Source organism: Coenobita brevimanus, chromosome 38 (assembly GCF_032717465.1).
Source record: "Coenobita brevimanus isolate Jiangsu-jjx chromosome 38, ASM3271746v2, whole genome shotgun sequence".
In the NCBI taxonomy this organism is placed as follows: Eukaryota; Metazoa; Arthropoda; class Malacostraca; order Decapoda; family Coenobitidae; genus Coenobita; species Coenobita brevimanus.
Genome location: NC_136991.1, coordinates 7,148,921 through 7,165,105, shown reverse-complemented (window position 1 = coordinate 7,165,105; position 16,185 = coordinate 7,148,921).

The window sequence follows — 16,185 nt, the reverse complement described above, 5'->3', positions numbered from 1 at the left end:
TGCAGGGGCAGTTGCTTGCCTGCAGTTGATGGATCTGCTCGATCAGACAAACTGGGATAGTACAACAACAACTAAGTAGTTTTGTACAAATAGCTGGCATACAAGAAGAACTTAAGGGGTTGTGTAATTTCATGAAGGTTAGAGGACACTCGTCCATATAAACTCAAGCAAGTTCTTGAAAAAAACACTGAGAGCAGCATTGTGGAACTGTGATAACTGATAAATTGCTTGATGTAAGCAGAGCACACTATACTGGACACACTCGGGATTGAGGACAAGGAGTAGGTCTTTCGGGGTCAGCTTTAATGTTAAAATAAAGCTCTCTGGGCCGGAGAGCGGGTCCGACCTCTTATAGCACAGAGAACTGTTAGAGTTTACCCAGTGGATTCGAGTCCTATCATCAAGGTTGTCAAATTTTATTGCATAAGGTTGACGTAAGAGAAAGTTCGCTACAGGCAACGCTGATGTATTAATAAAATTTCCTCAATCTATTACAGATATTTAGAGTATATTTTTGTATTCTGAAATAATCCATATTTTACTCCTAGGATATAACCTTGTTCCATTACTTTTTCAGTCGCTTCTAAGTCGTTGTCTTCACATCTGTGGCGATGTATACTGTTTCCTTCCAGTTTCATTTAGTTTCTGTGGGCTGCTTTCATGTCGCTCAGTTGGACTTTCATTTGCCATTTTTTGTCTGCCGCTTTCATTTTCTTTGTCTGTGTCATTTCTTTGCATTTTTTCCTCACTTTTTCTTTCACTTTTGTTCTCGTCCATGTCAGTCGTCGGCAACCTATCTCTCATTATCCTTGTCCATGCCACTTCTCTGCACTTTTCCTTATTGTTGCTTTCCCTTGTTGTTTCACTTTCATTCTTCGTGTGCATGTCACTCCTCTGTATTATTTCCGTTCTTTTCCCCTTACCTGCTTCCTTACTTCCATCAGTACCTCACTACCATATAAATACTCGTATACTCTCTCTCATTCTTCTTTCTTGGTCTCTCTCTCCTTCTGGATCCAGCAGTTTGCATGTCACTTCTCCGTCTGCATCCAGCCTTCGGTCTGTCCCTCCATCTGTCTCCAGTTCTCGGTCTGTCCCTCCTCCTCCTGCAGCTAAAACTGATGTATTATGATAAGGAAAAGGTATTCAGCCAAGATTATAAATCCTTAACTCTGCAAATATCTACAGGGATACCATATATTTACATCCGCGCTCGCGGAGCGAGAGCGGGTGTTAAGTTGTCAGCGGTGTGAGTGTGTGTGTGTGTGTGTGTGTGTGTGTGTGTGTGTGTGTGTGTGTGTGTGTGTGTGTGTGTGTGTGTGAACAAAACTAACAACTAACAGTTTTTATCCGATTTTAACCAAGTATGGTGGTATGTTTGAAGGGTAGCCAATGAGAAAAACTTTTTCTTTTATTTTTTTTTATTATTATTTTTTTTAAGCAATGGTTGGAAGGTGTAGGTCACAGGGCTAGGCCAAACAGTGACCTAGCAGAATCAACTTAAACAGTTTTTGTCCAATTTAGGTCAAATTTGTGGGAAGGTTTGGGGGTAAGACACGAATGAAATGTTTCAGTTTTGAGAACTGTCAGTCAAAGGCTTAGGTCACAGGATAAAGTAAAGTTCGACTGGTGTGTGCTTGTTAACAAAATAACTCCATCTATTTTGATCCGATTTTAAGTGGTTTTCAAACTCGAATTTCTTCAGACTTGCTTTACTTTAAACCTTTGCATAAGGATTAGTCTACCTCGGTTAAAAGTTATTTTAGTTGGCCTTGCCATGTGACCTCCACCTTTGACCTATTGTCTTAAAAAGTTATAGGTAAACATCCAGGTTGATCCCTAACTCATCAACAAAGTGTGATCCAAATTTAATCAAAATTGCTTTATTTATTTTCCCCACACACTGGTCGACAAATGACCTTTGCTCTGTGACCTTTACCTATGACCGTATTGTTCTCAAAACTGAATCACGTCTGTCTTATCTTACCATAAACCATGTGCTAAAGTTAAATCTAAACTGGGTGAAAACTGTTAAGTTTATTTTTCAAGGGCAACAGTTGGTGGAGACCTGTGATCTTCATCTTTGACCTACAGTATTTTTCTCAGTAATAAAAGTTTGCCCACGGACTAACCCTAAATCTTTCCACAAGTTTGGTTTAATTGGATAAAAACTGTTTGAGCTATACTGTTAAACACACACACACACACACACACACACACACACACACACACACACACACACACACACACACTGTGTGTGTGTGTGTGAGTGTGTTCAATAACAAAACAACACGTAGTTTTCACATGATTTTAGCCAAACTTGATGAAAGTGTTGAGGGTCGGCTAAGGAATAAACCTGCTGGTTATGAGAACGATAAGTCAAATACCAAGGTCCACTTAAAGTTCTTATCCAATTGACACTAAACTCTGGGATCGGGCTTACGATCTGGAAAGAGAAAAAGAATTCAGTTTTTAGAACAATCAGTTCAAAATCAGGGTCACAGAAGAAGATAAAATATCGACCCATGTGGATCTGTGTGAGCAAAACTACTGTATCAGTCTTGATGTGATTTGGATCAAATTTGGTGGATGAGCTAAAGACCACCCAAGAAGCTGACCTCTTCATTTTTTAAAGAACAATCGATCAATGGTCAAAGTCACACATCAAAGTCAACTTAAGCAGTTTTTATCTGATGTAGACTAAACTCAGTGAGAGGCTGGGTTATAAAAAAAAAAAAAAAAAAAAAAAAAAGAGAGAGAGAGAGAGAGAGAGAGAGATTTTGAGAACATTCAAGGAAGGTCAAGGTCACAGGGAAAGATCAGAGGTCAAGGCCCTGATGTAATTTTACCTGAGAATAATGTGACAAAAGCAAAGATCACAGGACAAAAGTTAATTATTTAGTCCCGAGATCAGTTGGTGACCGCTGGTGTTGCACACTCTGATGCTCCTTCTGGTTTCAAATGTTTTCAGTTTCTCACGCATGTGTTCAGCAATTGTGTAAATGAAAACAGAAGTATAACCAGACCATCTTATGCCCAGTTGAAGCCATACAAAGTTCGTAAATACCGTCCCTGACTCGTTATGTATGGTACACTGTGACACTACCAGGCATACTATAATATGCAAATTTTCTTACCATAGACATTGTGAATAGAGGAAGATGAGGGGCGTCATAGGGGCAGGATATACAGACAGAAGGAGACGGTGCCAGAGTTGACCTGTTGCATAAATGAAGGACTGGGAGCAACGGTTAACTCTTGCATTAGAGAGTTGGACAGAAACGGGAGGAGAGTTTGTTGCTAGACGAATGCAACACGCCCGTCGTAGAGGTGGAGGAATGCAAACAGACAGTTCAGAGAAGCAGTGACCATTGAAGCAGAGATAGAAAAAGAGATGAAGATGCAACAGTGCGGCGAAGAGACAGAGGTTGAAGGAAACTAGTGAGAGGAGAGTTAATGAGATGAAAAGCCTCTGACTCCACCTTGTTGAGATGAGCTGTATGTGGGGAGCCTCCCCACACATGAAAGTTGTACTCTACACAGGGGCGAATAAAACCCGTGTATAAAGTCAACAACTGTGCTGGGGTAAAGAAGGTACAAAGTCAGCTTAGAATACCTAATCTCTTGGAAGCAGATTTTACAAGAGATGTAATATGATCTTTCCAAGATAAATCCCGAGAGAATGAAACCCCAGCTATGTTTAAGGATGATGCTGACTTCCTCTGGTCCTCCTCGTCCTTACCCAAAAAGGGACACCACCTTTTCCGAAAGAGGCTCTGACTCAAGAGGATTTTGAAAGACGTTGAGGGGGAAGGGGGGAATAACAGCCAATATGCCCTTCTTGGCGGGTTTATGGTTCAGATGGGGGGAGTGCTTATAGTCAGACTGATGCTAGTCGACCATTCTAGTATGACAACATCTATCTAGTCTGGCCCTACTAGGTCGAAGCAGTACGCAGGTCTGCTCATTACTGCAGTGTAACACTCACTGGTCAGGAGAATACGTCTTTGTGTTAAATGGGTTATATTAATTAATCAGACATTAGATGTAATTAAGTCACTCGGGGTTTGCAGACTACTACTGAGAAGCATCTTGACAATCCATTATCAGTAAACTTCTGTAACAATGCCATTCTTGATGACTGTTCTATTGTTTAAACCTGAGAAACTCGAAAATTTTTATTTGAGTATATTCATCTGTTCTAAACACTGAATCCCTTTATGACTGGCATATTTTCAACTATTTCACAAGCTTGGTTTAAATTAACCAAAACTGTTCAATATGACCTTACTGTGTCACTTTAACTTGAAACTTTGTAACTTATTGTTCACAAAATTAAATCACATCATCCCAACCTAACTCTGTTCTCTTCCATTAAATTTGGTTGGCCTTGTCGTGTGACATTGACCTTTGACCGATTCTTCTCTAAATTAATACATCAGCTTCTTAACTGACAACAACATTTTCACCAAGTTTGGCCCATATCGTACGAAAACTGTGTTAGTTATTTTGTTCACACATAAGCCGAACTTTGACTTGAATCTGTGACCATTATATCTGAATGATTATTCTCAAGACCGAATCTCTTCGTTTATGCCATACCTTTAACTCTTCCCATAAGTCAGCTACAGTTTAAAACAATGCAAAGCTTTTAAGCTGAGATTACCATGTGACCTTGAGCTCTAATCTAGTGCTCTTGCAGCCCTCAGTCCTTCCACCAAGTTTGGTTAAAATTGGGTCCCAAGTGTTTGAGTTATACTGTTCACATACACTCCCTCTCTCTCACACACACACACACACACACACACACACACACACACACACACACACACACACGTACATCTAGTAAAACATTACACCATTCACCCTATGTCCGAGCGGGTGTAAAAATCAGTCTCATCTAGAACTCTGTAACTATCCTGTGGACAGTCACTCGTCTCCACATACTGTTTCTTACAATGATCTTGATCCCATTGAGGAATTTAGAATGCTTTTTTTCTATCAGCAGTGGCCCATGTCAGGACACATAACCTGGGCCTTTCAGATTCCTTGCTCAGGTGACATTGAAATTTCCAGTAGACATTACCAACTTATCTCGTTCACAACTTAATACTGATATAACTCTTTCTGACATGCCCTTCCACTGTGCGTAAAGGATTTGAATTTTTATCCTATCAGAAATGGCCCATGCCAGGACTCATAACCTTCAGATTCCTTGTGCAGTCTCCGGTTCTCCTGGAAGCGTCGCAAGACCCTGAGGCGAGAATAATAGTAATACCAGTGAGAACAGTAGCCTCCACCAATTAGACTAATTAACATTTTGGTCAAGAATAAAGAACTTCGTATTTTAGTCCAGCTCAGAGGGTGATTTTATTCACCTCATGGAACCTCGCCGCAGCCAGAGAATTTAAAGTTTCACCATGAAGACATTTTTTTTTTTCATCTCTAAACTCCTGTGCGTTAATGAATACTGTACATAACCCTCAAGTTACAGTAGGTACCTCTCTCCATCACCGAATAGAATCATCTGGAGGTAACCCCAAAAAGATATGCAAAATCCGTCCTTGAGCTGAAGGGGTTAAAAAAAAACATTGCACCTTTCCATCCGATGACGTAATCTATTTTCCTATTGCTTCCTGCACACTATTCAACTTAATATGGTGCCTCATGTAACGAAGGGGTTAGTAAGTGTCGTACTTAAACCCTCTAGTGCGAAAAGTCAGTCCAAAGCTGAATAAAATCGTCTGGTGATAGTACGGGTAAGATGAAAAAATACGTCGCACGAAAGAGGGTTCAACGTCTTACAGCTCAGGGGACACCTCTCGCACTGAAAGGGTTGTTGTTGTTTCTGTTGTTGTTGTTGGTGGTGGTGGTGTTGTTGCTCCAGAGTCATCTGAACATGAACTCGGTGAACTGCAGGAGACGGACACTTCAGCCAGACGCCTCCTTAGATCTAGTAATACTTTTGCTGAAGGATTATCTGTGCTATTAGAATGAGGCGCAGAAGGTTAGTAACCCAGGGACTTTGGGGGATGCGGTACAGTGAGGTCATATCGGTGGGTAGTATTTTTCGAGAGAGAGAGAGAGAGAGAGAGAGAGAGAGAGAGGGAGAGAGAGAGAGGTGGGGGAGGCCTGGGTTGGTGGCTACTGTCTCTTTAGCAGGGATAACTTGTGTAGGATGATTATTTGATGGAGGTTCATGAAGGTCACCGTTTGAATGTAGGATTTGGTTGGTTGTGGTGGCCATGATTTTGTGTATATATTTGTGAAGTGTAAAGTGGAGGAGGGAGCATGTTAGGCCATTTTGTGTGACTTTCGGGATTTGTTCTCTCTCTCTCTCTCTCTCTCTCTCTCTCTCTCTCTCTCTCTCTCTCTCTCTCTGTGTGTGTGTGTGTGTGTGTGTGTGTGTGTGTGTGTGTGTGTGTGTGTGTGTGTGTGTGTGTGTGTGTGTGTGTTGGCGGTACAACAAAGGAACAGGTGGGAGGGATGCCGTGCTAAAGCGACGATTTGTGTTCCCCGCACGCTCATGTGGTCCTTGACTGGGAGTACAGTTGTTTTTTGGTGCATGTCTTTTATGGTTGGGGTGTTGGTGAATTGTATTATTATTATTATTATTATTATTATTATTATTATTATTTATTTATTATTTATTTATTATCATTATTATTATCATTATTATTATCATTATTATTATTATTATTATTATTATTATTATTATTATTAAAAATATAATATGCATTCACACTGAAAGTGTGGAACGTGTTCGAGCGAGAGAGCGAGCGAGAAAGTCAGGCAGTATTGAATATTGTCTAATATGGCTCATCATCTTCCTCTGATTTCCTGACCTGAAAATACTAAAAAGAACTTATTAGATTACACCAAAAATATTCCCTCACACTTCCTAAAACCAATTCTCCTGTTGTATTAATTTTAGGTCTGGGGCTTGGGACCTAGCAGGTTAATAATGATTTTACTCTTTTTGCTCACCCACAAAAATTACTCTCACCAAATCTGTCGGTGCGCTCCGATTCGAATCAGAAATCAGAAATTCAGAGTTTCTTTCGTCGATCAGTGTATAGTATTAGTCTGACCAGGATTCAGTCAAAAATTTCCAAAAAAACAAACGGAAGGTATTATTTGTTTTGAAAAGGCAAAACCTTGTTGCTCTCAGCAATCATCAGAAATACTGCAGCACTAATCACGCGACCTTGGACCTTTACTTCTTGCGCAGCCGGCTGTTACGCTAATCTGCTTTATAAAAAATCGTTTCCTCGATTTACGGAAAAACTATTGGGAATTACGGATTGTATATGAAATGAAAATAACTGAGGATTTTTATGCTATTTCCAAATTGGTGTACGAGTATATCTTCAATATTGACTGAGATATCCAAAAAAGTTCGTTACTGTACTAGAGTTTTCCTCCGGACCCCTGCCCCCATTTCTTGCTGATGCTATAAATCTTTCGCTCGGGTACATATGTCGGGGGTCCAAACTGTGACTAAATTTAGTGTTTTTTACTGCCATATTTCTGACCCAGTTTGGATTCATATAACCTATTACCGTACTGTTTGGGAGAATTGCTTATAGACTGTTTTCGGAGTTTTTTTTTTTTTTTTTTTTCCTGAAGGTAGAATGTGTGGTGTATTAATGGCATTAAATTTACGAGATGCCTTTGCACTGACGGTGCACTTATAATGAGATAAGTAATGTTGTTTTCTAGATTAAGCCTGAGTTTTGGGGGGATGTATTTCTAAAGCAAGTGAATGGATAGTAAGGGTGACCTGAGGGTGTGTTTGATAGTTATGTCTGTTTAGAGTGCAGAGAGTAATATGTGACTGTTGATGGAGCTGTCAGTCTGTTTAGTGTAAGGCAGAGTCCATGTGAGTGTAGGTATTGTTGGAATTGGCCTGATATTTGTTGAGGTTTAGTATTACGAAACTACTGGTAGGTTAACAGCACAGGACTGTTCTTTTATAGAAGAAGGAGAGGGGATCGGGAGGTCGTGGAAGGAAAGGTTAACAAAAAGATAAATAAATATAATAAAATAATGTCACAGTGAAAGGACTAAGCCCTGTGGAATAGCACTGGGAAGAATTTTAATTTGGATATTTGGTTTCGGATGGGAATTTAAACTTGCATGTCTGATGTTGTTACGTACAGTACCTCATGTAACTCAGGTGTCGTTCATGATCTGCATTATCTGTTCATGTCTTGATATTGTGTCAAAAACTTTGTTAAAAGCTACTGCTGCCGATGTAGCTCTTAACCGAGAAATTATCTTGCTGATGTTCCATGGCAGTCTTTCTTCTCTAGTGATCCCAATTCTACCCAGTCCCACATTTGCGACTTAATACTAGCTGGTATGGATTTATTCATACCAAGTCAACAATTCACTAAAAGATCAAACTCTCCAAAATGGTTTGATGGCAGTTGTGCCAGAGCAACAGCCCAAAAGTCATTAGCATATAACTCTTACTTAAAATCAAAAACATCTGAACCACTCTCCCAATTTAAAATTGCTAGAAATCATGCAAAAGCTGTAATAAATCTATCTAAATCAAACTTTCTTCAAAATTAAGCATCAAAACTACTTAACAACCCTAATGACAATAGAATATTCTGGTCAACCCTTAATTCTTTCAATAGTAACTTTAACAAGTCATCTTCCATTCCCTCACTAAAATCTTCAGATGGCAATATTACAAATGACCCACGTGGGAAAGCAGATATCTTTGCTAGTACCTTTGCAAGAAACTCTACCATAGATGATACCAGCCAGAATGTCTCAGTACTGGAACTTGATTCTCCCGAAATTGCCCCACTTAAAATACAGACAAGATTCGTAAAATCCATCCTAGACAATTTACCTACCAACAAAGCTCCAGGCCCAGATGGAATTCCGCCAATTGTTTTGAAAAGTGTTCCGCTGAACTTGCCTCTGTCCTAGCCAAATTATTCAGACTATGCATACGTACTTCTTTATTCCCAAATTCATGGAAAGAAGCCAATATCCACCCAGTTCCGAAGAAAGGAAGTTCGTCTGACCCCTCCAATTAAACTTTAATTAATAAGCATATTGTTAAACATCTTGAATCCAACAACTTAATTAGTGATAGACAATACGGTTTTCGCCACGAAAGATCCACCATTGACATACTCAATCTCTTAACTCATACCATCCATCAATCAATTGATCTTTTTGGAGAAACTCATGCAGTAGCTCTTGATATCTCTAAAGCTTTCGACAGAGCATGGCACCGTTCCCTGCTGTCCAAACTCCCTTGCTATGGACTAACGTCTTTTGTTCCTTTGATTTCTTCTTATCTTAGTGACAGGAAAATAAGAGTAAAAGTAGATGATGTATATTCGAATTTCCACCCAATTAACGCCGGAGTGCCGCAGGGATAAGTTCTGGCGCCAACCCTATTTCTGGTTCATATTAATGATCTCTTATCTGTCACTCACAATCCCGTTCACTCATATGTAGATAACTCAACACTACATAGTTCATTCACACTCAGACATCCATTTACAAAGTCTAATATCTCTACCTCTCAACTCAGTACAGCCATCTCCATAAATCAAGATCTAGCTACAATCAGTGAATGGGGACAAAACAACCTTGTCTCTTTTAATGCTAGTAAAACTAAATATATACAGTTTACTAATAGACAGATATTGCCAGATTCGTACATTACCTTCAGTGCTACTAATATTCCCATCTCCAAAAGTATTGAAATTCTTGGTGTCTCACTTAACAGTGCCCTAAGCTGGACCTCTCATGTCAGATCACTTGCTAAAACCACCTCAAAGAAACTTGGATTATTGTACAGAGTCCGTAACTTCTTCACCGATGAGCAGTTAGCTATAATTTATAAGAGTCATGTGCGCTCTCAGCTTGAATATTGCTCACCCTTGTGGAATGGTTGTGGAGAGGTTGCAGTAAGACAACTAGACAAAATTCAGAATAAAGCTGTTAGAATCATTAACAACCCTGCCATTACATATTAACTACCTCCCCTGCAAGTAAGAAGGAATGTTGCCTCCCTTGCATTATTTTACAGATATTTTTTTGGCAAATGCTCAGACGAAGTTGCGTCCATGGTGCCACCTCTCCATGCCTTCCCTCATGCTACACGGGCATCTGGTAGCGCTCATGACTGGAATGTCACTCAACCATATTGCAGAACTTCTGCCTATCAGAATTCTTTCATTCCCCGAACTGCATCTCTCTGGAACTCGCTTCCCCAGAGTTGTTTTCCTCCAAATTTCAACCCACAACTGTTCAAGTCTAACTGTTACAGATATTTTATGAATAGAGGACACCAGTAATCTGGTGTATGGATTATTTTTTTTTTTCCCATTTGTTTTTCCTTCCTCTATTCTGTTATTTAAAAAAAAATAAAAATAAAAAAAGGAGATGAATATTATCCGGGGTTAGCGTGGAGTAAGGTGGAGGTGGGATGGACTGAAGTAGTTTTAGGATGGAATGATGAGGAACATAATCACAGAAAACGGAAGTCAGGACTGGTGTCACCAGGAAGAATATGATCGTTCTTTGCAACACCCAAGTCACCATCTGTAGCAGGAAACTTAAAATACTAGTACAGCAAGTTCTACTTAACAAAGTACCAACAGGTTCTAACGTGACAAAATAATACTAGGCTCTAATGTAACAAAGTATCAGAACAAAGTATTAATAGGTTCCAGCGCAACAAAACATCAGCAAAACATTAACAGATTTTAATGGAGCGAAGCACTGACAGGTTCTAATATAACAATGTATTAGTGATGAAAATTATTAATGTGTGTGTGTGTGTGTGTGTGTGTGTGTGTGTGTGTGAAATCAGAAATTCAGAGTTTCTTTCGTCGATCAGTGTATAGTATTAGTCTGACCAGGATTCAGTCAAAAATTTCCAAAAAAACAAACGGAAGGTATTATTTGTTTTGAAAAGGCAAAACCTTGTTGCTCTCAGCAATCATCAGAAATACTGCAGCACTAATCACGCGACCTTGGACCTTTACTTCTTGCGCAGCCGGCTGTTACGCTAATCTGCTTTATAAAAAATCGTTTCCTCGATTTACGGAAAAACTATTGGGAATTACGGATTGTATATGAAATGAAAATAACTGAGGATTTTTATGCTATTTCCAAATTGGTGTACGAGTATATCTTCAATATTGACTGAGATATCCAAAAAAGTTCGTTACTGTACTAGAGTTTTCCTCCGGACCCCTGCCCCCATTTCTTGCTGATGCTATAAATCTTTCGCTCGGGTACATATGTCGGGGTCCAAACTGTGACTAAATTTAGTGTTTTTTACTGCCATATTTCTGACCCAGTTTGGATTCATATAACCTATTACCGTACTGTTTGGGAGAATTGCTTATAGACTGTTTTCGGAGTTTTTTTTTTTTTTTTTTTTTCCTGAAGGTAGAATGTGTGGTGTATTAATGGCATTAAATTTACGAGATGCCTTTGCACTGACGGTGCACTTATAATGAGATAAGTAATGTTGTTTTCTAGATTAAGCCTGAGTTTTGGGGGGATGTATTTCTAAAGCAAGTGAATGGATAGTAAGGGTGACCTGAGGGTGTGTTTGATAGTTATGTCTGTTTAGAGTGCAGAGAGTAATATGTGACTGTTGATGGAGCTGTCAGTCTGTTTAGTGTAAGGCAGAGTCCATGTGAGTGTAGGTATTGTTGGAATTGGCCTGATATTTGTTGAGGTTTAGTATTACGAAACTACTGGTAGGTTAACAGCACAGGACTGTTCTTTTATAGAAGAAGGAGAGGGGATCGGGAGGTCGTGGAAGGAAAGGTTAACAAAAAGATAAATAAATATAATAAAATAATGTCACAGTGAAAGGACTAAGCCCTGTGGAATAGCACTGGGAAGAATTTTAATTTGGATATTTGGTTTCGGATGGGAATTTAAACTTGCATGTCTGATGTTGTTACGTACAGTACCTCATGTAACTCAGGTGTCGTTCATGATCTGCATTATCTGTTCATGTCTTGATATTGTGTCAAAAACTTTGTTAAAAGCTACTGCTGCCGATGTAGCTCTTAACCGAGAAATTATCTTGCTGATGTTCCATGGCAGTCTTTCTTCTCTAGTGATCCCAATTCTACCCAGTCCCACATTTGCGACTTAATACTAGCTGGTATGGATTTATTCATACCAAGTCAACAATTCACTAAAAGATCAAACTCTCCAAAATGGTTTGATGGCAGTTGTGCCAGAGCAACAGCCCAAAAGTCATTAGCATATAACTCTTACTTAAAATCAAAAACATCTGAACCACTCTCCCAATTTAAAATTGCTAGAAATCATGCAAAAGCTGTAATAAATCTATCTAAATCAAACTTTCTTCAAAATTAAGCATCAAAACTACTTAACAACCCTAATGACAATAGAATATTCTGGTCAACCCTTAATTCTTTCAATAGTAACTTTAACAAGTCATCTTCCATTCCCTCACTAAAATCTTCAGATGGCAATATTACAAATGACCCACGTGGGAAAGCAGATATCTTTGCTAGTACCTTTGCAAGAAACTCTACCATAGATGATACCAGCCAGAATGTCTCAGTACTGGAACTTGATTCTCCCGAAATTGCCCCACTTAAAATACAGACAAGATTCGTAAAATCCATCCTAGACAATTTACCTACCAACAAAGCTCCAGGCCCAGATGGAATTCCGCCAATTGTTTTGAAAAGTGTTCCGCTGAACTTGCCTCTGTCCTAGCCAAATTATTCAGACTATGCATACGTACTTCTTTATTCCCAAATTCATGGAAAGAAGCCAATATCCACCCAGTTCCGAAGAAAGGAAGTTCGTCTGACCCCTCCAATTAAACTTTAATTAATAAGCATATTGTTAAACATCTTGAATCCAACAACTTAATTAGTGATAGACAATACGGTTTTCGCCACGAAAGATCCACCATTGACATACTCAATCTCTTAACTCATACTATCCATCAATCAATTGATCTTTTTGGAGAAACTCATGCAGTAGCTCTTTATATCTCTAAAGCTTTCGACAGAGCATGGCACCGTTCCCTGCTGTCCAAACTCCCTTGCTATGGACTAACGTCTTTTGTTCCTTTGATTTCTTCTTATCTTAGTGACAGGAAAATAAGAGTAAAAGTAGATGATGTATATTCGAATTTCCACTCAATTAACGCCGGCGTGCCGCAGGGATCAGTTCTGGCGCCAACCCTATTTCTGGTTCATATTAATGATCTCTTATCTGTCACTCACAATCCCGTTCACTCATATGTAGATGACTCAACACTACATAGTTCATTCACACTCAGACATCCATTTACAAAGTCTAATATCTCTACCTCTCAACTCAGTACAGCCATCTCCATAAATCAAGATCTAGCTACAATCAGTGAATGGGGACAAAACAACCTTGTCTCTTTTAATGCTAGTAAAACTAAATATATACAGTTTACTAATAGACAGATATTGCCAGATTCGTACATTACCTTCAGTGCTACTAATATTCCCATCTCCAAAAGTATTGAAATTCTTGGTGTCTCACTTAACAGTGCCCTAAGCTGGACCTCTCATGTCAGATCACTTGCTAAAACCACCTCAAAGAAACTTGGATTATTGTACAGAGTCCGTAACTTCTTCACCGATGAGCAGTTAGCTATAATTTATAAGAGTCATGTGCGCTCTCAGCTTGAATATTGCTCACCCTTGTGGAATGGTTGTGGAGAGGTTGCAGTAAGACAACTAGACAAAATTCAGAATAAAGCTGTTAGAATCATTAACAACCCTGCCATTACATATTAACTACCTCCCCTGCAAGTAAGAAGGAATGTTGCCTCCCTTGCATTATTTTACAGATATTTTTTTGGCAAATGCTCAGACGAAGTTGCGTCCATGGTGCCACCTCTCCATGCCTTCCCTCATGCTACACGGGCATCTGGTAGCGCTCATGACTGGAATGTCACTCAACCATATTGCAGAACTTCTGCCTATCAGAATTCTTTCATTCCCCGAACTGCATCTCTCTGGAACTCGCTTCCCCAGAGTTGTTTTCCTCCAAATTTCAACCCACAACTGTTCAAGTCTAACTGTTACAGATATTTTATGAATAGAGGACACCAGTAATCGGGTGTATGGATTATTTTTTTTTTTTTCCCATTTGTTTTTCCTTCCTCTATTCTGTTATTTAAAAAAAAATAAAAATAAAAAAAGGAGATGAATATTATCCGGGGTTAGCGTGGAGTAAGGTGGAGGTGGGATGGACTGAAGTAGTTTTAGGATGGAATGATGAGGAACATAATCACAGAAAACGGAAGTCAGGACTGGTGTCACCAGGAAGAATATGATCGTTCTTTGCAACACCCAAGTCACCATCTGTAGCAGGAAACTTAAAATACTAGTACAGCAAGTTCTACTTAACAAAGTACCAACAGGTTCTAACGTGACAAAATAATACTAGGCTCTAATGTAACAAAGTATCAGAACAAAGTATTAATAGGTTCCAGCGCAACAAAACATCAGCAAAACATTAACAGATTTTAATGGAGCGAAGCACTGACAGGTTCTAATATAACAATGTATTAGTGATGAAAATTATTAATGTGTGTGTGTGTGTGTGTGTGTGTGTGAGAGAGAGAGAGAGGGGGGGGAAGAAAACAGGGCGTGTAAACAAGCCTGTTTTTACAAACTTTCGTGAGAATAAAATGGATATTGAACTGCTTGTTTATGCTTTTATCTTTACTCATACGACTAACAACTCTTGACAGCCAGACTGGAATGAGTGTTAAAGAGAAAAAATACCATAAAACACGGTCAGCATTCTCAAGTGAATGCAAGATATTCTGCACACAACAAGAATATATTGGCATACTTCTTCGCAAGTTGCCGTGGTGATAAATCAACATAAAAGAACATAGGACTGCAAAATCTGTTTATTTGTGTGGCTTGACATTTGATCTCACAAATCACTTTAACAGGTCTAGATTTAAAAAAGAAATGGTGTCTTGCGAAAATGAACAGTTTTACAAAGCTAAAGCATATTAGTGAAGAAGTAATGATAGTAACGAGAAAAATGCTTGAAAGAAAGAAAGCGAAAAAAATAAGAAAAAAGAGACTGAGATTAACCCCATAACCGCGGGGCGTCACTTTCGTGACGCTCGGCCACGATGGATCATACCGCGGGGCATCACTTTTGTGATTCTGTGTTATTTTGAATTATCCCGGGCTCTCAAGTGGTGGCTTGTATCATCTATCAGTACTGCCAATGTCCAACACTAGTCAGCACTCCAAATCTCATCTGTACTCCCATCCATTGTTGACAATTTAGCTATTTTACCCCCTTCGTGACTCCCCTCCCTACCTTCCCTCCATTACCCTGTCCTCTCACCTCCCACGCCGCGCTGCGCTATGCAAATTTCCCTCAGATTTTTCCACAGATTTCATCCATTGAAATAAGCCCTATGCCCTATACTTATACAAAATAATATATACCAAAATAAAAACAGGTAAGTGATAGTGTTATACACCAGAAATTGGCTAATTATCACCTGACAAAACCTCACGTGCATTCATTCGCTACATTACCACGGTAATTTCCCCTTTGATTTATGCCTTGTAATCGATGTCTGTAATAAAAATATATATCAGAAAGGAAGGGAGAATCCTAATTGACATTTACATTCACCTGGAACTACCTATTTCTTTATGTATTGCCGAGATTTTCTACCTATAAAAAATTAGCATGTAAGTTAGCAGCAGTCAGCCTAAAGTGTCATTGTCAACCCTTCCCTTCTCAGATAAGCCGCGGCATTTAGTTCCTTGTCCTCCGCTGTAGAGAAACGATGTCGCACTCGCGCCCCGCCATTCCTGCCGCTTCTGCGCCCATTGCAAAGGGCCCCGTGACCTCTACTCCTAAGAAAAGTAGTGAGGTAAGCAGGAAAGGCCTTAGTGACTCTGCAGTGGCACGTGAACTGGCAGAATTGTCCATGATTATGATGGACAGTGACTATGACGATTCGGGTGAATCGTGTGATGAGACGGGTGAGGTTATCGTGCCAGAAACAGCAACAAGGAGTGCTACAGTGTGTGAATCAGTGTCTAGCTCCAAGGGAAAGGAGCCTTTAGTGCAGCAAGGACAGGAATTTGGGAAGGGAGTGAAAAGGCGGCGTGT